The 23,225-nt window shown below is 39.1% G+C and overlaps 1 protein-coding gene across 13 annotated transcripts in view; it reads right to left on the bottom strand.

Annotated features, from left to right (window-relative positions):
- The window catches only part of CSGALNACT1 (chondroitin sulfate N-acetylgalactosaminyltransferase 1), a 341,791-nt gene that overhangs the window by 223,526 nt on the left and 95,040 nt on the right, over window positions 1-23,225 (bottom strand). For 6 of the 13 annotated variants that reach the window (XM_060653383.3, XM_078445489.2, XM_078445491.2 and 3 more), the window contains one exon: window positions 4,712-4,938. The exons of the other annotated variants lie outside the window; for them this stretch is intronic. The gene's annotated coding sequence lies outside the window, so the exon portion shown is untranslated. The remainder of the gene's footprint in view (window positions 1-4,711; window positions 4,939-23,225) is intronic. 13 annotated transcript variants of the gene reach the window in all.

Raw genomic sequence — 23,225 nt, 5'->3', positions numbered from 1 at the left:
ATTAAACAAACAAAACCTTCCCAACAATGTGCTGAAGAGGTAGCAAGGGAAGCAAAGCCATGACTCGTGACAAACAAGTGAACTCCAAATGCCTTCAGCTTGCTTGCTAGTGTTTTGCTTCGTGGTGCCCCCAGCCAACCTTATCTGTAAAGAGCCAGATAGTAAATATTTTCAGCTTTGTAGGCCACATAAGGTTTCTGTTGCATATTCTTCTTTGGTTCTTTTTACAGCCCTTTAAAAGTGTAAAAACCATTCTAGCTTGAGGGCATTCGCTGGCAGCCTTTGGCCACATTTGGCCATTTGCAGGCTGTGGTCACAGAGTTCTGCCTTGGAACATCTTTGGTGCTCACACAGGGCCACCTGATGACCATCTCTGACCCAACAAAAACTAAGAAGCTTTTGTTTAAAAGGAAAGTGCCTTTCTAGATAGGCACTAAAAGAGTTCAGTTCTGCCTAATTCATTTTATTGGTTTTACACAGTTCCAACAAAAATCCTAGAGCTATTTATGTTTCCTTTTAGTTATTATTTTATTGGTTTTTACTTCAGGGTGGGAGGGGAGAGAGGTCAAGGGAAATAGAGGTCAAATAAAGAATTGGGCTAAATGATGCTATAATTTATATTTTAGAAAAGGTTAAAATAAGTAAGTTCTAGATAATACTGTAAGAAGGAAAAATACAATCTTTCAAGTAATAAACCATATTATAAAGCTACAGTAATTAAGAGTATCACTCTAGGATAAATCAGAAACAGATCAATAAAACAAAACAGCATAGAAACAGACCAAAAGTTAGATAAAACATAAATACATGATGAAGTCATGAAGTGTGATGATACAATGGCTTATTTAACAAAAATATTGCAGGGTCAACTGATTATCTATAGGGGGAAATCACGTTAGATTTTTTTAATCTCAAAATGTACTCCAAGGTAAATGCCAAGTAAATCACAGAGTTGAAGTTGTAAAATTCATTAGAGGAGCTAGAAAAAAAACCATATAGTTAAATATACTTATCTTCTTTCTGTATTTGAAAAGACTTTCTTCTTTTTTTAAATCTAAGGGAAAAAGACTTTTAAAACTGATGGCAGAAATCACACTCACACAAAAGATAACAACTGACAACTGAAAAATCAAAATTAGTAAATTAAATTAGCATATTTAATTTTACATCATAAATTATATATTCTATAGTATATCATAAATTACATAGTAAACTAAAGTGCTAAGTAAAACTTAGTAAGTTAAACACAGGTAAACATCAAAAAAAATTATAAAAATATAAAGACCAACAACTAATTAGGAAAATTTTCAACAAATGAAATGGAAAAAGGGTCAGTATCCTTGGCATATAAAGATCCCTTGTAAGCTGTAAGAAATATACCAAACTTCAATAGATAAAAAGTAGACAGTTTTTTAAAGGACTCAAAAAAATTAATATATAGATAAAAAATGTTTAGCTTTACTGGTAACCAAACAAATATAAATCAAAATAGCACCATTAGCGTTTGCTTATCAAATTAGCCATGTACAGTGCATGGGGGCAATGAGTCCTACACTCTTCCCCCACTGCTGGCTGGAGTGGAAACAAACTCTGGTAAGTAATCTGGCAAGTGTTATTTACTAAGTATCTCTAAAGTGGTCATATTTTTTGTTATTAATTTCACTTCAAGGAATCAATATAAATGAAACGATCATAAATCTGGACAAAAATGGATGCACTACAGCGGACCTGGGAGCATTATACATAAAATGAGAAATGATTTAAATGCTTAACACTGGGGAATGGTTAGTAAGCTATGGCATATACATACTATGAAATACTATGTAGCCATTAAAATTATATTCATGGAGAGTTTTTAATGATGGAGAATTTATTATCTACATTAATTGAGAAAGAATACAAAATTGTGTATGTGCTAGGATCTCAGTTGTGATAAAATTCACTCACACACACACACACACACACACACACACACACAGAGGTTAAAAAGAAATATGCCCAAATGTTCAAGAGTGGTTATCACTAAAAAGAAAGAAAGCAAGAAAGAAAGAAAATAAGAAAGGAAATGTTGATACTCATCAAGCCAAAACTTACTCAAAACCAGAATTACAGAACTGACAGTGACCTCATGCATCTAATCTTTGTATTGTAGATTAAAAATAATTAAAAGTACTCAGGGTGCCTGGGTGACTCAGCTCAGGGCATGATCTTGCAGTTCAAGTGGGTTCAAACCCCACAGTGGGCTCTGGGCAGACAGCTTGGAGCCCGGAGCCTACTTCGGATTCTGTGTCTCCCTCTCTCTATGTCTCTCTCTCTCTCTCTCTCTCTCTCTCTCTCAAATATAAACATTAAAAAAATTTTTTTAATTAAAAACATTAAAAGTACTTTATGAAACTGAGACATATCCCCCATGTATCAGCATCTTAACCCAACCTACAGTCAGGCCAATGCCAATCATGCTTCTTTGTGAACATCAGCAGAGTACTCTGTATAGGCAAGACACAGGTCTAAAGTAAAAGAACCAGCATCAATCAAAGTTAAGGGTCCATGTAAAAGCCCTGTAAGCAGGAAATTTTAATTCATTAAGTTGAAAATGATCAATAACCTTGATTTTGTTATTATTAGATTGTCAGAGCAACACATTATAATTAATTTAGACCTGCTCTCACTGTGGCAGGAAGCTGGGAAACAGGATTCACCAGCTACTAGATTCTAATACAATAAACAAAGGAAACAATGTACTGGGATTCTTAATGAATTAAGTAGGGAGAAACAACTCTTGGGAGCATGATGCAATAGTATTAAGATACAACAGTAGGGAATACCTAAAACACCCTCTAATTAGAACAAGAAGGATCTAATCCAAATGCAGATAACAAAAGGTGTAGAAAGTACTCAAGTAACAAGTTCGTTCTGGCAGAACGCTGTGGTGGAAACAATGGAGACTGTGGAGTCACACAGACAGGGCCTGGAATCCCAGTGCATCCATCTATAAACTTCACTCTCTGGCAAGATCCTTAACCTCTCAGAGCATCAGTTTCCTCATCTGTCAAACATAGATAGTAATTAACCTTTCAGGGTGGGGGTAAGGTTTGAGATAATAGATATTAGACATCTGGTTCAAAGCCCAGTATGCCTAACAATGAATGGAACCCATTATTCTCTTGATGAAAGACCAGGGACCAAAGAAGCCAGCCACGTGTCCCTGATGCTGTGGGCACTGCTTTCCCTTTCCTGGCCAACTTGCAGGCACGGGGGGGGGGGGGGGGCAGGGAGGAGGAGCCTTGCTTGGTGCTGGCAGGGGGGCCAGAGACAGGTAGTAAGAGAATGATCTGACAATAACCCTCAGTGATTATATGGAGCCCAGACCCTGACAGTCCTTGAAGATTCCCCCAGGCAGTGCTGGCCTGGGTTCTGCTCCACTACACCCCAACCCAGACTCCAAAGAGCCTGGAACAGACCTGGGGACAAAGGGGTAGAAAAAAAAGCAAAAATAATCCCCAGAGAAGGAACAAAATAACCACAGAAGGGGGCAAAATGCATGTTATAGAAAATACAATAAGCCTTATAAATGAAAGAAAAGTAACAAGAAATAAATTAAGAATGAGAAATCAACAAATCCAGAATAAGTCAATTCAGTAACACTTTAAAAGAGATGTTGAACACAAAGAATGAAGGAAATTGGCAGGGATGGGAAGAATTAATTAAGACAAAAATCAATACTCAGTAGAAAAACAAGAGAAAAATACTAGAAATACAAGGTAAGTGTGCGTAAAATAAGAATGGGTCCTGGTGTGCATCAGGATCCTAAGAGAATTAGACAATGACCTTAATGATAGAGAGACAGAGAGAGCAAGAAAGTGTGTGTATTTACAAAGCTCTAGTCATCTCCAGAAGCTGAGAAAGATCCTGGGTGGTATTACTGATCACTGAAAAATTAAAGGGCAATTCTGACAACTTATCAATATATTAAGCCTCCGTTTTTCAGAGAAGTAATAAAGATAATTTGAGGAGATAATTCAAAATCATTTAGCAACATCAAAATTGATTGTAATTATATTACGGGTAGTTGAACAAGGAGTAATAATGAGCCCTTATTTAGAAAAACACAACTGTGTCAGACAAATGTGACAGCTTCTTGCATTGGTATAGACAAGTCTATTTTTAGGTGGCAGGACAGCACTGTGGATAAGGAAGCCCCATCTTCAGTGTGAGAAAGACCTGAGTGTCAATCTCAGAGCTGTCCCCTTACCAGTTTGGACATGTTAGTTAATCTCTCTAAGCCTTAATTTTTCATCCACCTCATTGATGTTTGTGACAATTAATAAATTGAAAGAAAGACATAGCACATAGTAAGAATCACATAAATGGTAACCTATTTTGAAGCTTTACAGCATCTATTGTGTTGAGCTAGAATTTAAAGGGAGTGGCGTAGGGACATACTTCCTCAATGTCAAGATCTTGTCAAGTGGCTAAGAAAAAATGACAGCCATGTTGATAAACTCCTCAGAGAATATATGTATTATTTCCTTTGTCCTAGCAACAAGGTTAGCACTAGATGGCTGAATGATTGAGCTTACCACAGAATATCTGTGAACCCTACCTGTCTATTGGTCCCCTAAAAAAGAGCAAATCTTCTGTGGCCCCATGCCGTCCCCCACAATGAACCTCACAAACCCACAGCAGCCAAACTCAGGCATCACAGGCTTACCTGAAAAGCATTTACTGGAGTCTCACAGATGCAAGGGTATTCCTACAAGGTTGGGACAGGTCAGCTGAGAGCCTGCTGCATATCACCGTGACCGTGTGCCACATTCAACACACCTGATATCCAACAAGTATGTCCTGACTGATGCCAGGGACTAAAAATAGCCATGCACTGGCACGCCTCTTGGAATGTAAAGTTATCTTTGTTTCTCTAGCAATTCTTCAGCTCATCTGAATATTCAAAAAGAATCAAGTAATCATCAGCTAAATGGATTAAAAATGTGTATTTTCATGTTAATCTTAATTCTCACCACAGACTAGTGTTGTGTTTCAGAAGAGCAATATATTATAAACTCTATAAAATTCAATGGCTGAATTATTTACAAAATGTAAAATAGATAAGAAGGGGCCTGAAAGTATTTTGGGTCTTTCAAAAATTACTAAGCGAAGGTCATGTGTCGGGATTCTGGTCTTACTTACTTTGGAGAGTATATTAATTTTTTAAAATATTTAGAAGAAACTGTTTTGCCGACATCCTAAGTAAAAGCTATATGGTAGGCTCCGTTGGCAACAGGAATGTGGACAGTGAGATGTTCGAGTAGAAGGAAGCGCTCTATGCTGTGCTAATCTCAGAAAACGAGCCCACCTGACAGTGCAGCTGTGCCAAGAGGCTTCAAGGAGCATCCAGAGGCCAGACCCTATGCAAACCAGAACAGGAAACACACAGTTGTGCAGGGGAGTTTTCCCAACTCTTTGTTTCAATATCTCTACAATACTTTCCAAGTCAGTGAATATAATGACAGTTTATTGCACATCATATAGTTCCTCTTTGAAAACAGCTCACTATTGAGCAGGAGCCCTGCTTCGCTCTCTTTCCCTCTCTCTCTCTGCCCCTCACTCACTTGCACCCTCCCTCAATCAATCAATCAAAACAGCTCACTTTTCCACCTTTTGCTCCTTCAAACCCTTACAAGCAAGATACTACCTTCCTACTCCTACCACCAAACTATTCCAAAGAATCTAGCAATCTTGATAGAATTTCCAAATATGTATGGGTATTTTTATTATATATTCATGAACAAAATTGGATTTTTAAAAATACAGTTCAAATCTGACTATGAAAACAAGTTAGGAGAGTGCTTTTGCGAGCCTAACCATCTAACCCTTCAATTGCACTCCTAGGTACTTATCCAGATAAGTTGAAAACTTATATCTGAAACAAATTTATGTCCTGCATACAAATGTTTATAGCAGCTTTATTCATAACACCCAAACTTAGAAGCAACCAAGTATCTAAGAGTCTTTCAATAGGTGAATGAGTAAATAATCATATATCCATTAAATGGAATATTATTCAGTGATAAAAATAAATGAGTTTTCAATCCCTGGAAAGACATGGGAGGGGAGGGGACTTTAATGCATATTCTAAGTAAAAATTCAGTCTGAAAAGGCCTTGTACCATATGATTCCAACTATATGACATTCTAGAAAATGTTAAACTATACAAACAGTAAGAAGACAGTAGTTGCCCATGTGAGGGGGCGGGGCTGAGGGTGGAGTAAAGGGCAGATGGACAAATAGGTCAAGTTAGGGGATAATATTCAAATTACTCTGTATGATACTTAATACTTTCATGAATACAGGACATGAAAGCTATACAACCCAAAAAATAAACCCTAAAGTAAACAATGGACTTTGGTTAATAATATAGTATTGGGGTGCCTGGGTGGCTCAGTCAGTTAAGCATCCGACTTTAGCTCAGGTCATGATCTCGCAGTTCATGAGTTTGAGCCCTACATCAGGCTCTATGCTGACAGCTCAGATCCTGGAGCCTGCTTCAGATTCTGTCTCCCTCTGTCTGCCCCTCCCCCACTCACACTCTGTCTCTGTCTCTCTCTCAAAAATAAACGTAAAAAAATTTTTTTAATTGTATCAATATTGAATTATAACTTGTAACAAATGTAGTCTATACCAGTGCAAAAGTTAACACTAGAGAAAACCATGGGTTGGGGGAAAGGGAACACACGGGAACTCTATGTGTCTGTTCACTTTACTGTACACTTTTAACTGCTGTAAGAAATAAAGTTTATTGGAGGGAGCCAAGATGGTGGAACAGCATGGAAGTTTTTTGTATGTCTCACATCCATGAAATACAGCCAGACCAACACTAAACCATCCTGCATACCTAGAAAACTGATTGGAGGATTAACACAACAATCTGCACAACCTGAACCACAGAATTTAGCAGGTACGTGGCACAGAGAGGTGACTTGAGGAGATAGAAGCCGTGGAGGGCAGGGAGGTGCTTTTGCATGCAGAGAGGACAGAGACAGTGGGGAGAATACGGGAGAAGCACCCCTTCCCAAAAGCAGCTGGAGAGAAAGGGGAAAATTGGAAACAGCCACAGGGACTGAACTAAAAAGGGAGAAAGGAGAGGGTTTAAATCCATTAAGACTGTAAACAGGGGGAGCACAGAGCCTGCAACTCCACAGCTCAATACCTGAAAGTGCTCTGGTGGGAAGGGAAAAGACCCAGGAACAGAGTGGGGTCTGGGAGGTTCTTGGGCCACACGGGGAGAAGTGGTTCCACTGCTGGAAGGACATTTGGTAGGGGCTGTGAGGCAACCTGGGCCCAACAGACCCCAGAGAATGGCCACATTCGATGTGCTGGAACAAGGTCGTTAAGGGTGAAGCCTGGTGCCAGATGTGTGTTGTGATTTTCCATAATCCTTGAAATGCTGCTGCTAAACTATCTCGAGAACTTTTTCTGGGGCAGGCTGGCACCTGGCCGTAGTCTCTGGGCATCGGCAGCAGCACAGTCCCACAAACTTTCCTGGGTACAGCTGGCATTTGGCCATTGCTTGGTTAAACCCTCTGCAGAGGGGCAGAACGGGTCAAAGCCACTGTTTTCTGGCCACAGAAAACAGCCACATCTGAGACAAAACTCACGAGAGAGGTACAACCTGAGGCTTGGTCACAGACAGTGTAAAAGCAGGGAGTGGACAAAAGCTGAAGACAAAGGACGGGTGCGTGATTGCTGATCAGGTAGAACAGAGTTCCAATACTAGGAACTGGGTAGCTGGGTGACACCATTCTCACCGCTCCTGCACATGCGTATATGCACCTACAAGCGCCACAACAATCAACCCCAGTAGGCTAGCAGCGCCATCAAGTGGAGAATGGAGCCATTACACTAAGCCCCACACAAGTGGGCCAACCTAAGTCTTCAAGAATAGAAGTCTCACCACCTGATTAGCTTATGGACTATAAAGCGCTTCACGGTCTGACTTCTAGGGGAAAACGAAGTAATTTCAGTAGTATTTCAGTCTGTTGGCAGGTCCATGTATTCAATTTTCTTTTATTTTTTTTCTCTTTTTCACTTCTTTTCTTTTTCTTCAATACAGAAAAAGAAAAAATTCATTTTTATTTTTAATTTTTATTAAAAATATTTTTCTTTAATTTTTTCTACTATATCTTTTACTTTTGTGTGAATTTTTTCAAATTCTAGTTTACTTCCATCATTTCATTTTAGTCTACTTCAGTGTATTCACATTTTCAAATTTTTAAACGATTTCCTTTTCTTTTCTTCTTTCCCCTTTTTCTCTAACATATCAAGCCACTTTCAACACCCAGACCAAAACACACCTAGGATCTAGCATCATTTATTTGGGGTTTTTTTGTGTGTTTTTAATTTTTTAATTTTAATATTTTTTCATTTTAATTTTTTTAATTTTAATTTTTTCTACCTCATTAATTCCTTTTCTCCCTTCAAAATGATGAAACGAAAGAATTCACCCCAACAGAAAGAGCAGGAAGAAACGACAGCCAGAAACTTAACCAACACAGATACAAGCAAGATGTCTGAACCAGAATTTAGAATCACAATAATAAGAATACTAACTGGAGTTGAAAATAGATTAGAATCCCTTTCTGTGGAGATAAAAGAAGTAAAAACTAGTCAGAATGAAATAAAAAAATGCTATAACTGGGCTGCAATCATGAATGGATGCCATGGCGGCAAGGATGGATGAGGCAGAACAGAGAATCAGTGATATAGAGGACAAACTTATGGAGAATAACGAAGAAGAATAAAAGAGATTAAAGCAAAAGAGCATGATTTAAGAATTAGAGAAATCAGTGACACTCATTAAAAAGGAACAACATCAGAATCATAGGGGTCCCAGAAGAGGAAGAGAGAGAAACAGGGGTCAGAGGGTTGTGTGAGCAAATCATAGCAGAAAACTTTCCTAACCTGGGGACAGACACAGACATCAAAATCCAGGAAGCACAGAGGATTCCCATTAGATTCAACAAAAACCAACCATCAAGAAGGCATATCATAGTCAAATTCACAAAATACTCAGGCAAAGAGAGAATCATGAAAGCAGCAAGGGAAAAAAAAGTCCTTAACCTACAAGGGAACACAGATCAGGTTTGCAGCAGACCTATCTACAGAAACTTAGCAGGCCAGAAAGGAGTGGCAGGATATAGTCAATGTGCTGAATCAGAAAAATATGCAGCCAAGAATTCTCTACCCAGCAAGGCTGTCATTCAAAATAGAGGGAGAGATAAAAAGTTTCCCAGACAAACACAAATTAAAGGAGTTTGTCACCACTAAACCAGCCCTGCAAGAAATTTTAAGGGGGACTTTTTGAGGGGAGAAAAGATGAAAATGAATGAATGAATGAATGAATGATAAATATATAAATAAATAAGCAAATAACTACCAAAAGCAACAAAGATTAGAAAGGACCAGAGAACACTACCAGAAACTCCAACTCTACAAGCAACATAATGGCAATAAACTCATTATCTTTCAGTACTCACTCTAAATGTCAATGGACTAAATGCTCCAATCAAAAAACACAGGGTAACAGAATGGATAAGAAAACAAGATCCATCTATATGCTGTTTACAAGAGACCCACTTTAGACCTAAAGACACCTACAGATTGAAAGTAAAGGGATGGATGGGGCGCCTGGGTGGCGCAGTCGGTTAAGCTTCCGACTTCAGCCAGGTCACGATCTCGCGGTCTGTGAGTTCGAGCCCCGCGTCAGGCTCTGGGCTGATGGCTCAGAGCCTGGAGCCTGTTTCCCATTCTGTGTCTCCCTCTCTCTCTGCCCCTCCCCCGTTCATGCTCTGTCTCTCTCTGTCCCAAAAATAAATAAAAAAAAATTTAAAAAAAAAAAAAAAAAAAAAAAGAAAGTAAAGGGATGGAGAACCATCTATCATGTTAATGGTCAACAAAAGAAAGCTGGAGTAGCCATACTTATATCAGACAATCTAGATTTTAAAATAAAGACTGTATCAAGAGATGAAGAAGGGCATTATATCATAATCAAGGGGTCTATCCACCAAGAAAACCTAACAATTGTAAATATTTATGTGCCAAATGTGGAAGCACCCAAACATATAAATCAATTAATCACAAACATAAAGAAACTCATTGATAGTAATACCATAATAGTAGGAGACTTCAACACCCTACTCACAGTAATGGACAGATAATCTAATTTAAAAAATCAACAAGGAAACAATGGCTTTGAATGACACATGGACCAGATGGACTTAACAGATATATCCAGAACATTTCATCCTAAAGCAACAGAATATACATTCTTCTCCAACGCACATGGAACATTCTCCAGAATACACCACATACTGGGACACAAATCAGCCCTCAGCAAGTACAAAAAGATCAAGATCATACCATGCATATTTTCAGACCACAATGCTATGAAACTCGAAATCAACCGCAAGAAAAAATTTGGAAAGGTAAAAAATACTTGAAGACTGAAGAACATCCTACTAAAGAATGAATGGGCTAACCAAGAAGTTAAAGAGGAAATTAAAAAGTATATGGAAGACAATGGAAATGATAAAACCACAACCCAAAACCTCTGGGATGCAGGAAAGGTGGTCATAAGAGGACAGTATATAGCAATCCAGGCCTTCCTAAAGAAGGAAGAAAGGTCTCAGACATACAATCTAACCTTACACCTTAAAGAACAGGATAAAGAACAGCAAATAAAACCCCAAACTAGCAGAAGACAGGAAATAATAAAGATTAGAACAGAAATTAATGCTATCAAAACCAAAGAAACAGTAGAACAGATCAATGAAACCAGAAGCTGGTTCTTTGAAAGAATTAACAAAATGGATAAATCAGTAGCCAGTTTGATCAAAAAGAAAAAGGAAAGACCCCAAATAAATAAAATCAAGAATGAAAAAGGAGAGATCACAACCAACACAGCAGAAATAAAAACAATAATAAGAGAATATTATTAGCAATTATATGCCAACAAAATGGGCAATTATATGCCAATAAAATGGAAAAAATGGAAAAATTCCTAGAAACACATACACTACCAAAACTGAAACAGGAAGAAATAGAAAATTTGAACAGACCCATAACCAGTAAGAAAATCGAATCAGTAATCAAAAATCTACCAAAAAACAAGAGTCCATGGCCAGATGGCTTTCCAGGGGAATTCTACCAAACATTTAAGGAAGAGTGAACACCTATTCTCTTGAAGCTGTTCCAAAAAAATAGAAACGGAAGGAAAACTTCCAAACTCATTCTATGAAGGCAGCATTACCCGGATTCCAAAACCAGACAGAGACCCTACTAAAAAGGAGAACTATAGACCAATCTCCCTAATGAACATAGATGCAAAAATCCTCAATGAGATATTAGCAACTGGCTCCAGCAACACATTAAAAAAAATCATTGGGGGGCACCTGGGTGGCTTGGTCGGTTAAGCGTCCGACTTCGGCTCAGGTCATGATCTCACGGTCCGTGAGTTCGAGCCCCACGTCAGGCTCTGTACTGACAGCTCAGAGCCTGGAGCCTGCTTCCGATTCTGTGTCTCCCTCTCTCTCTGACCCTCCCCCATTCATGCTCTGTCTCTCTCTGTCTCAAAAATAAATAAACGTTAAAAAAAAAAAAATTTAAAAAAAAAAAATCATTGACCACGACCAAGTGGGATTTATACCTGGGATGCAGGGCTGGTTCAATATCTGCAAAACAATTAACGTGATTCATCACATCAATAAAAGGAAGGACAAGAACCATATGATCCTCTCAATAGATGCAGAGAAAGCATTTGACAAAATACAGCATCCTTTCTTGATAAAAACCCTGAAGGAAGTAGGGATAGAAGGAGCATACCTCAAGATCATAAAAGCCATATATGAAAGACCCAATGCTAATATCATCCTCAATGGGGAAAAACTCAGAGCTTTCCCCCTGAGGTCTGGAACAAGACAGGGATGCCCACTCTCGCCACTGTTATTCAACATAGTATTGGAAGTCTTAGCCTCTGCAATCAGACAACACAAAGAAATAAAAGGCATCCAAGTCAGCCAGGAGGAGGTCAAACTTTCACTCTTCGCAGATGACATGATACTCTATATGGAAAACCCTAAAGATTCCACCAAAAACTACCAGAACTGATTCATGAATTCAGCAAAGTTGCAGGATATAAAATCAATACACAACAATCGATTGCATTCCTATACACCAACAATGAAGCAACAGAAAGAGAAATCAAGGAATCGATCCCATTTGCAGTTGCACAAAAAAAACCCATAAAATACCTAGGAATAAATCTAACCAAAGAGGTGAAAAATCTATACACTGAAAACTATAGAAAGCTTATGAAAGAAATTGAAGAAGCCACAAAAAAATGGAAAAAGATTCCATGCTCCTGGATAGGAAGAATAAATATTGTTAAAATGTCTATACTATCCAAAGCAATCTACATATTGAATGCAATCCCTATCAAAATAACACCAGAATTCTTCACAGAGCTAGAACAAATGATCCTAAAATTTGCATGGAACCAGAAAAGACCCCGAATAGCCAAAGCAATCTTGAAAAAGAAAACCAAAGCAGGAGGCATCACAATCCCAGACTTCAAGCTATACTACAAAGCTGTAATCATCAAGACAGTATGGTACTGACACAAGAACAGACACTCAGATCAATGGAACAGAATAGAGAACCCAGAAATGGACCCACAAATGTATGGCCAACTAATCTTTGAGAAAGCAGGAAAGAATACCAATGGAATAAAGTCTCTTCAGCAAGTGGTGCTGGGAAAACTGGACAGTGACATGCAGAAGAATGAACCTGGACCACTTTCTTTTTTTTTTTTTTTTTTTTTAACGTTTATTCATTTTAGACACAGAGAGAGACAGAGCATGAATGGGGGAAGGTCAGAGAGAGAGGGAGACACAGAATCTGAAACAGGCTCCAGGCTCTGAGCTCTCAGCACAGAGCCCGATGCGGGGTTCGAACTCACGGACCGCGAGATCATGACCTGAGCCGAAGTCGGTCGCCCAACCGACTGACCACCCAGACGCCCCTAACCTGGACCACTTTCTTACACCATACGCAAAAATAAACTCAAAACTCTAAATGTAAGACAGGAAGCCATCAAAATCCTCAAGGAGAAAGCAGGCAAAAACCTCTCTGATCTTGCCAGCAGCAACTTCTTACTCAACACGTGTCTCTGTGGAGGCAAGGGAAACAAAAGCAAAAATGAACTACTGGGACCTCATCAAAATAAAAAGTTTGTGCACAGTGAAGGAAACAATCAGCAAAACTAAAAGGCAACCGACAGAATGGGAGAAGATATTTGCAAATGACATATCAGATAAAGGGTTAGTATCCAATATCTATAAAGAACTTATCAAGCTCAACACCCAAAAAACAAAGAATCCAGTTAAGAAATGGGCAAAAGACATGAATAGACACTTCTCCAAGGAAGACATCCAGATGGCCAACTGACACGTGAAAAAATGCTCAACATCACTCATCATCAGGGAAATACAAATCAAACCCACAATGAGATACCACCTTACACCTGTCAGAATGGCTAACATTAACAACTCAGGCAACAACAGATGTTGGCAAGGATGCGGAGAAAGAGGATCTCGTTTGCATTGTTGGTGGGAATGCAAGCTGGTGCAGCCTCTCTGGAAAACAGTATAGAGGTTCCTCAAAAAATTAAAAACAGAACTTCCCTACAACCCAGCAATTGCACTACTAGATATTTATCCAAAGGATACAAAAATGCTTATGTGAAGGGGCACATCCACCCCAATGTTTACAGCAGCACTATCAGCAATAGCCAAACTATGGAAAAAGCCCAAATGTCCATCGACTGATGAATGAATAAAGAAGATGTGGTATATACATACAATGGAACGTTACTTGGCAATCAAAAAAAAAAAAAAAAAAAAAAGAAATCTTGCCATTTTCAATGTGGATGGAACTAGAGTGTATTATGCCAAGTGAAATAAGTCAAATCAGAGAAAGATAACATATTGTATTATTTCACTCATCTGTGGAATTTAAGAAACAAAACATGAACATAGGGAAGGGAAGCCAAAATAAGACCATAGCAAAGAGGGAAGCAAACCATAAGAGACTATTAAATACAGAGAACAAACCGAGGGTTGCTGGAGGGGTGTTGGGTAGGAGGATGGGCTAAATGGGTGATGGGCATTAAGGAGGGCATTTGTTGGGATGAGTACTAGGTGTTATATGTAAGTGATGAATCACTAAATTCTATTCCTGAAATCATTATTACACTATATGTTAACTAACTTGGATTTAAATTAAAAATAAAATAATAAAAATAAAAATAAATAAAATAAAATCTTAGCCCCTTCAGAAGCAATCGAAAATTCAGCAAAGAAACAGATTTTAATAGATTTTGTATATTCTCTTGAAAATTGAGCAGTGTGACATACAGAGGGAAAATGTACCTGTAAACACATTGTTTTCAAATTTGGTCAATAACTCAAAGTGGATTTCAAAAGATACAGGAGGGGATCTGGTTTTAACAGTTAAGAAGGGTTAGTAATTAGCACATGGTAAATGCACAATTCTGAAGCACCTAAATGTTTTTAAACCTAATCAAAACTCATCTGTTAAGCACCAATAACATGTTTAGCAATTGTCAAACTCAAGGCGTTGATAACAGGGTCAATACAATCCCTGTCCTCCAGCAAGTTAGATGTAGAGACAGCAAATGAGACGTCATCACCAGAGGGGGGTCCTCTCTCACAGGACACAGACTATACTCAAAGATGTAAGTACAGGAGGGAAACAGTGACACTTGAATGCTGAGGAAATTCAAGTTTATTTATTTTGAGAGACACAGCCAGCATGAATGGGGGAGGGGCAGAGACAGATGGGGAGAGGGAGAATCCCAAGCAGGCTCCATGCTGCCAGAGTGTTGAGGAAATTCTAAGCAAAGAAACAAAACCACTGGGATAAGGAATGCATGGGGGTTTTGATGATTTCAGGGAGGAAGATGATCTTGGCTTCTTAGAAAAGGTGAAAAGCAATCCAAGTAAAGCAGAATAAATCAGCACACCCTTAGTCATGGGAAGAGCATGGCTTCCCTTATCATATACCTCCTCAGGAAGGTGATGTGATTGTGATGAGATACAAGCACATTTCTAGGGTGGAGCCAGGATAAGTTTAAATTTGATCTAATTTACAACTGCAGCTGTTGAAAGTTCCTCAAAGAAAGGTTACCAGATAATTCTAAGAGCGTGCAGCAAGCATCAGGAGAACGCCAAGTAACACAGAAGAAAAAGTGGTCTCTGAGATAGATGGAGGAGGAGGCAGGGATCCTCTGAAGTCAATATTCTCTCTGGGTCTTGGTTTTATCAACTGGACAGAGGTCAGCAAACTTTTCTGAAAAGGGCCAGACAATGACTGTTTTAGGTCTTGCTCTTATTGTGCAAAAGCATAGGCAATATTCAAATGAATTAATCAGAGCATGGCCATGTTTCACTAAAACTTCATTTTACAGAACAGGCAGCAGGCAGGCCAGTTTGTCAATGCCCCTGAATTGTAAAATGGGTGTAGTAATAACTTTCCTAATGTTAAATATTTTTGGATAAAGATCAAGAAGGGGGAGTTGATATAACTTATAAGTGACACTGTGTATTCACTGTTCATTGAGCTATATTCATGGACTATAAGCATCTGTGTGCATCTAGAAACATTTGCATCCCACTCATCTTTCTACCATTCCTCCTAATTCACCGGTTGAAGTATCTCCTCCCATCCACCTGCTCTGGGATCTCCTTAAATTTTCTCCTCTCCAGTATCTTCAACCTCCCTCTGTCTATTGCCTCCTTGCATTAGCACACAAACAGTATAAATCTATTCTGCCCCCCACAAAATAACAACCACCACTTCCTTGACCACATCCCTGTGTATTTACCACTCCAATGACAGTCAGCTTCAGGAAACAGTGATCTGTTCCAGCTTGCTCCACTTCTCATCTCTTCCACTTAAAATCCCTCTGTTAATTGGATTTTGACCCCACTAGTCTTCTGTAATAGTCTTTGCCAAAATCAATAGATACTTCTTAGTCGTTAACTCACTTGACCCCTCTCTAGTAATGGAAACTGCTGACAGTCATCATTTCCTTCAAACTCTCTCCCCACTTGGCTTACCAGATGACACCAGCTTCAATTGACTGTGGCCTCTCTGGCCCTCCAGACCTTCACAGGCTACTCCCCTTCCCTTAAATGTTTCCATTCACCAAGTTTCTGCTCTGAACCTCCTCTCTGTATATGTAATAATTTGTGAAATACAGGCTTCAAAGTCATAAACTTATTTTAATTAAAGCCATGGAAGTGAATTATGAAGTGATGAAAACTGAATCCATCCCCTTCTCTTCAGACCTACTCTGCCCTCCCAGACTGTCCCTCTCAATGGAACAAAAGTACACCTAGTTACCCAAACCAGATACTTCTGTTCTCCCCTACTTCTCTTCTCCTTCAACCCACATTTCCAGTTGACGGTCATCTCCTATCAATTCTAATTTTCTGAGTTCTCACATCTTGCCCAGGAATCCAATGAATACTTCTCAATTTTTTTAAAGTTTATTTATTTTGAGAAAAGGGGAGAAGGGAATAGATAGAAGGAGAAAGAATCCCAAGCAGACCCCATGCTGTCACTGCAGAGCCTGACATAGGGCTGGAACCCACAAACCATGAGATCATGACTTGAGCCAAAACCAAGAGTCAGATGCCTAACTGACTGAGCCACCTAGACACCCCAAATACTTCTCAATTTTACTATGACCTATGCTCTCAGCAGTGCTGACACTGTTGAGTATACCCTCAAATGGCTAATCTCCCTTCTCTGATCTTAGAGGTCCTGCACTCCTGCCTCTTTGGGCACTTGCTCTCACTATCCCCTGGCAGCTGCTTCTTCATGGCCTATTGTGTGCCTCAAGGTCCTTCCCTGGGTTCTGGTCCAACCCCATGGCTTTAAGTCCCATCTATCTATATGCCTTCAGGACCAAATTAGAATCTTTAGCCATACATTTCTCTAGAGAAGCAGAACCTTCTATCCAACTACCCACTCACATCTACATTTGGTTATTAAGAAGCACAATAGTGGCTGTAGTTTTTGACTACCCGGCATGCCTCCACACCCACTTCCTCTGTAATGGTACTCCTCTTTCCTGTGAGGAATGCATGCCAGGTGGCTGAAACCCCAGCATCTCACCACAGTCATGGCCTAAGCCCAGCCAGTCAGAGCCCTGCACCCCTCCCAGAGTGCCCACTGCATGGAAAGTGCCTTGTTCAACAATCATTGCAAACACACCTACTGACTACTTTAGACTGCTTTAGGATTTCCACGCTAGGGCATAAACATTAGTCACTAAGTCAGTAATAGTCATTGAACATAATACTTTCCAGATGTTTCTCCAAACACAAAATAAACAGCAGGAACTAGAAGGCTCAATCACTTTCCTATAAGGTCATATCCTGTTAATATCATAATGAGCTTTAAATTTCAAACGGGAGGGGGAGGGGTTTAAATATGTTTAATGCTTAACATTTAAAATCTGGCCAAATCATACTAGGAAGCCAAATCTGTAGATCTGTAGTGTACTGGAAAGAAAGGTAAACCTACATCCAAACCCCAGCAGTCCCACCCCAAAACGGCTGAGTGACCAGGACAAGTTATTTTGCCTCAGTTCCTCCAATCATTAAAATGAGAACCTCGTGGGGCACCTGGGTGGCTCATTCAGTTAAACATCCGACTGTGGCTCACGTCATGATCTCATGGTTCATGAGTTCGAGCCCCACGTCAGGCTCTATGCTGACAGCTCAGAGCCTGGAGCCTGCTTTGGATTCTGTGTCTCCCTCTCTTTCTGCCCATCCTCTGCTTGTGCTCTGTCTCTCTCTCTCAAAAATAAATAACTTTAAGAAAAAAAATTTTTAATGAGAATCTTGTGGGATCTTCAGAGATTTAGATCAGGTAATTTATAAGAAGTCCCCAGTACAAATTAAATTTTCCAGAAGTACCAGACAAAGAAAACTTGAGGTTTTAAAGAAAGTATTTTATCTAGTTCTACTAAAAAATAATTTTTCAAAATTTCTAAAAGCATCTGATAATGGAAAAGAATTGGGAAGGAATAAGAGCTGTGACATGCATTCACTTAACAAAATGAGTAAAATATATTGAGTAATAACCAAATAAATGTTAGGGCAACAACTTCTGTAGAACCATATGGCCTAATATCGCTTTGAAAAGCCAAAGATTGGTAGAAATCACTTTCCTACAATGATACAAAGATTCTATAACAGACATCTCTGACTCTATTATGAGCAGATGTGAATTTTGCCAGACTACTCTAAACTTTAGACACCAAAGCAATGCAAAAAAAGTCCAAGCTCCTTATAACATAGTATGCCATCACTAAGAGAAGGCTTCTTCTCATCTTGACAGACTTTCTGAATTACACATGTGAGATTTAGAGAATCTTTATGAACCATCCAAATCCTACCCTTGAAGCAGGTTCACATCCTGTTATTCAATTAAATTATTTCCTTTAACTATTGAACAAAAATATTCCACCGATCTGCTTCAGACTTTCCACTGAGCGCTCTGGAATACAGAATGGAAATAAAATATGTGACTCTCACTCTGGTAATGGAGATAAGATTAAAAAGAATAACAAAAAAAGTAATACATTTGTGATAAATGCACCACTACTTCTATGGTAATTCAGAGAGGGGCTGCCATCCAGCATTAGAATGGGGAAAGTAGGGGTGTGTTCTCAGAAGAGGGATTATTTGAGAGAGGCGCTGAGGCTTGGGCAGGATTTGATTGGGCAGAATGGGACAGAGGGCACACTGCAGTGAAGTGAGAGCAACTTGTGCTTTACACAATCGCAGAGATACCATTCACTTCACAGTCATGTTGGATTTTAAAGTTATTATGAAAATGTTCTGACTGATAGCAATGAAATGTCTTGAGAAAAGAGTGCTTTTCTCTACCTTACACAATAACAAGCAGCGTGGCTGCCTCCCAGAGACTTCAAGAAAATTTGTCTCAAACCTTGTGGAAATGGAAAGAAAAAAAAACTCCCTTAAAATTCTGTCATAAAAATCTAGCCCTCACACAGGATCTCCAGTCCCAATTCACAGTGCCTGGGTGGCCTGGAAAATCTCAAGCCAAAAATCTGTCTTAAGGCAGTCCCAGGTTGGTGGTATCCCCAAGAAATCTGGCAGCACCAAAACATAAATTATCTAGAGGAACTCACCTTCCACCTAGACCTCCAAAAACCCCCATGGATATATATTCAAAAAATTCACAAAATATGCAAAATAATATTCACAAAATAAGTCAAAAATATGCAGGAGCAAGAACCAGCAGAAACCACAAAAAGCCGGTTCAGCAAAGATTTCAGGTACTGAAATTATCAAACACAGAATATTACACAATCATGTTTAAAGAAATAAAAGTAGCAATTGATAAAATGAATATGAAACAAGAACCTATTAAAATAAGCATATTTTTAAAATTTTTTTGACAATTTATTTATTTTTGAGAGAGAGAGAGAGACAGAGCACAAGAAGGGGAGGGGCAGAGAGAGAGGGAGACACAGAATCTGAAGCAGGCTCCAGGCTCTGAGCTGTCAGCACAGAGCCCAATGCAGGGCTCAAACTTACAAACCATGAGATCATGACTTGAGCCAAAGTTGTATGCTTAACCAACTAAGCCACCCAGGTGCCCCCAAATAAGCAGATTTTTAAATGGACTAAACAGAACTTTTATAAATAAAAACACATAAGATACATGATATTTAAAACACAAGGGATATGTTTGTTAGCAGACTAGAAACTGATGAAGATTTGTGAACTTGAAGATGAAGCTGAAGAAGTTAGAGAGAATAAAGAATAGAAATACAGAGATGGAAAATTTAATGAGAGGTTAAAAAGACATGAGGATGTTGAAGACATTTAACAGATCTAGTTGGATTTCCATGAGAAAAGAAAGAGAATGGATCAAGGCAGCATTGAAAGAAATAATGTCTGGGCATTTTCTAGAATTGATGAAAAGATGTCAATCCAAAGACATGAGATCAAACAGATCCAGAACAGATTCATTAAAAGACCTCCACACCTAATAAATCACAGTGATACCACAGAACACCAAAGACAAGGAGATCTTAAAAGCAGCAAGAATGAAAAGATAGATAACTGATCTCAAGAAACAAATAACTGATCTCTGAAGAGCTACAACATAAGACAAAAATCAGGAAATAATACTTTCAGTGTGATAAGAGAAAATAAATGTCAATTTAGCACTAATACAGGCTGAGGAAACATCTTAGGATGAAATAAATATATCATGGAAAGAATATTCTAGACAGAGGAAATGACAAGTACAAAGTACAAAGGTCTGAAGATGGGAACATGCTTGGGATATCTGGGAAAGAAGGCCAATGTGATGGGAAAAGAGTAAATGAAGAGAGTGCCAAAAGATGAGGACTGAAGAGTACCCTGGGGCAGACTATATGAGCCTTTAAAGGTAATTTTAATGACCTGAATTTCTCCACTGGAAATTCTCCAGTGGAGGCTCTAATAAGCCCCACTGGCTGAGTCCAACATTGTTGAGTATCCAGATACTGGTTAGATGGCCTGATGCACAGGGTCAGGCATCAGCTTTACGACCTAATTAGCTGATCTTTAAGGCTCTGTTCAACTTTGAAACCTCATTCAGGCAAAATAATGACAGAAGAATTATGGTTAACCATTATTCAACCAATCATACTTTATTAAGATCTGTTTTAGAATCGTAACTAACAAAAAAAAAGTCAAAGAAAAGAATTCTAAAATCTAAGCAAGATCTACACTCCACTGGATTTTCACCAGCCATGGCATTTGGCAAGCTTTAACTCATTTAAGGGAACTTTGAGGCTAAAAAGTAATACATACTATTCACCTTTTAATCTGAAAACTGTATTGAATAGGTCCTTGGAGTATAATATTCAAAAGCCAGTTACCTGATGGCCGGTTACATTTGTTGAAACTGTGAATAACTAGCTTTAAAAATGGTTTTTCTATTAACCTAAGTAATGAAATCGCTTGTTCAGTTCTCACTGAAAAGGCAAAAAAAATTTTAAATCAACTTACATGTCTTTGTCATACATGTTTCCTGCAGGATGGCACTGGCATTTTAATGTCCAGTGTACCTTTATAGAAATATATATATTCTGGACAAATTCAACAAAGTGTCTCCCAGAAGAAGAGTGTACAATGGTATTTCTTTGCCCATCCTCTTAAATTCATACTACAAAACAGAACTCTAGAACCCAGGCCCACTTTGCCCATATCTTCCATTGTTTCCCACCTGTAACTCTCAGCTCTAACCATCTCCTTCTTTATCCCAGCTACATCATAATCCTTTGCCAAGGCTCTTCCTCCTGTCCTAGATGTTCTCCACACCCTCTTTGCATCAAGCCAAAACATTTATTCTCATCACCAGTTCAAAACTTGCACAGAGCCTCCTTCAAGTAATTGTGTGTTTCTAACAAAACTGAATGTTCCTTGGGAGTAGACAGTCATATGAATCCCCCAGAACTTGTACCTCTGCAATGGCTCTAAAAATATTTGAATTGAATCTGCCCAGACCTTATAAATTACCATGAAAGTTTTTCATCAAAATCAGACATCAGCTAAAATTCTCATTTTATTTTTTGCGTAAGAGGACAGAACACACACGCTGTTAATCTCTGCCTAGATTGTTGGCTCAAGACTGGCTGATAATCCAATCTTGCTTAATATGTTGCCTAGAACATTATCTGCTCATACTCTGACTACCTAAGCACATAACCCTCCAGCAAGGCAGCTGCAAAGGGGACAAAGCTGTGCATACTGCCAACCACAAAGTGGTCTGAAGAGATGGCAGTGAATTATGGCAAAAATAGTAGTGGCTTGCCATATATTGAATGTTTATCATATGCTAGACTCTGTTCTGGGTGCTTTCTAGGTAGTAATTCACTTAATACTCTAAGAACTACAAGGTAAGTTACATTATTGTCCCTGGTTTACAGATGGAGAAGTTGAGGTACAGAGAAATTAAGTAACTTCCCCAGTCTCACAGCTAAGATGTGGCCAGGACTTGATTTAAACTTGGCCAATCTGTTGGGCTCTGGAGCTCACATTCTTAATGACAATTTCACATACACATCTATAAAGGGCATACTGTATTATCCATACATTCAGAGAGAATAAAAATGTCTGCTTAAATGGGGTGGGGGTGGGGGGAGAGAGAGACAGAGACAGAGAGACAGACAGAGATGAGAGGATGCAGTAGGTTTAAACTTGCAGTCCTGGGGCCAGACTCTTAACTATGCAACCTCGGGCAAATTACTTAATCTCTCTAAGCCTCAATTTCCTCATCTGTAAATTGGGGATAATTATACCTTCTATCACTGCTAATGAGTGGCAGAAGTAGGAATCAACCCCATAATCTTTCCATAACACTATGGTGCCACATCCTCCAGAAGATTATAATCTTTTGCAGTTGTGGGGTTTACCAATGCTTTCCTGCTGCCCGGCTGGTTTGGAGGCAACTGTACCTCCAACTAGAATCTCCTGGTCCCATTACATCTAAAAAGTCTGGGGTTGCGAGTTAATCAGTGGGCCACCACACAAGGCACACTAGATAGCAAAGACAGGCCATCCTCTTCCTCATGAACAGCTCCATCTAGCGAAAGGAGGGTGCTCAGCTCCTATCTCCGTGTAACCCCCTATAGCAAAGGCAAGAATTACCAGCACCTGGAGCACCAATGTCTACCCAGAACAACACACTCCCTTCTACACAAAATTCTTAATAGGGTGTGTATCCCCAAAACCTCCAAGAGTGAACTTATTCTATTGGGTCAGGACTTTTCAACCCTTCCACCTGGGAACTGCAGTGCTCAGAGCCTCATTCTATCAGCTCTGCGAGGGCCCCGGGCTCTGCTCAGAACATATGAAGATCAAAACAAAACAAAACAAAACAAAAAAAAGAACATACAAAGATGAGTCACCAACTGGGAAATGCCTCATGCTGTCATCACCCAGCGCAGTTCCTTGGTGGAATGCTGCAAAGTCTTACTTACTCACTATACAGCACTGAGCAAAGTTGTTTATAAAGGTAAAAAATAAAAGTGAAAAACTATCTAGAATCTAAGG

The sequence above is a fragment of the Panthera onca genome, chromosome B1 (genome assembly GCF_046562875.1).
Source record: "Panthera onca isolate mPanOnc1 chromosome B1, mPanOnc1 haplotype 2, whole genome shotgun sequence".
Lineage (NCBI taxonomy): Eukaryota > Metazoa > Chordata > Mammalia > Carnivora > Felidae > Panthera > Panthera onca.
Note: the sequence above shows the minus strand (reverse complement) of the source record. Positions and strands in the feature narration are given on the sequence as shown.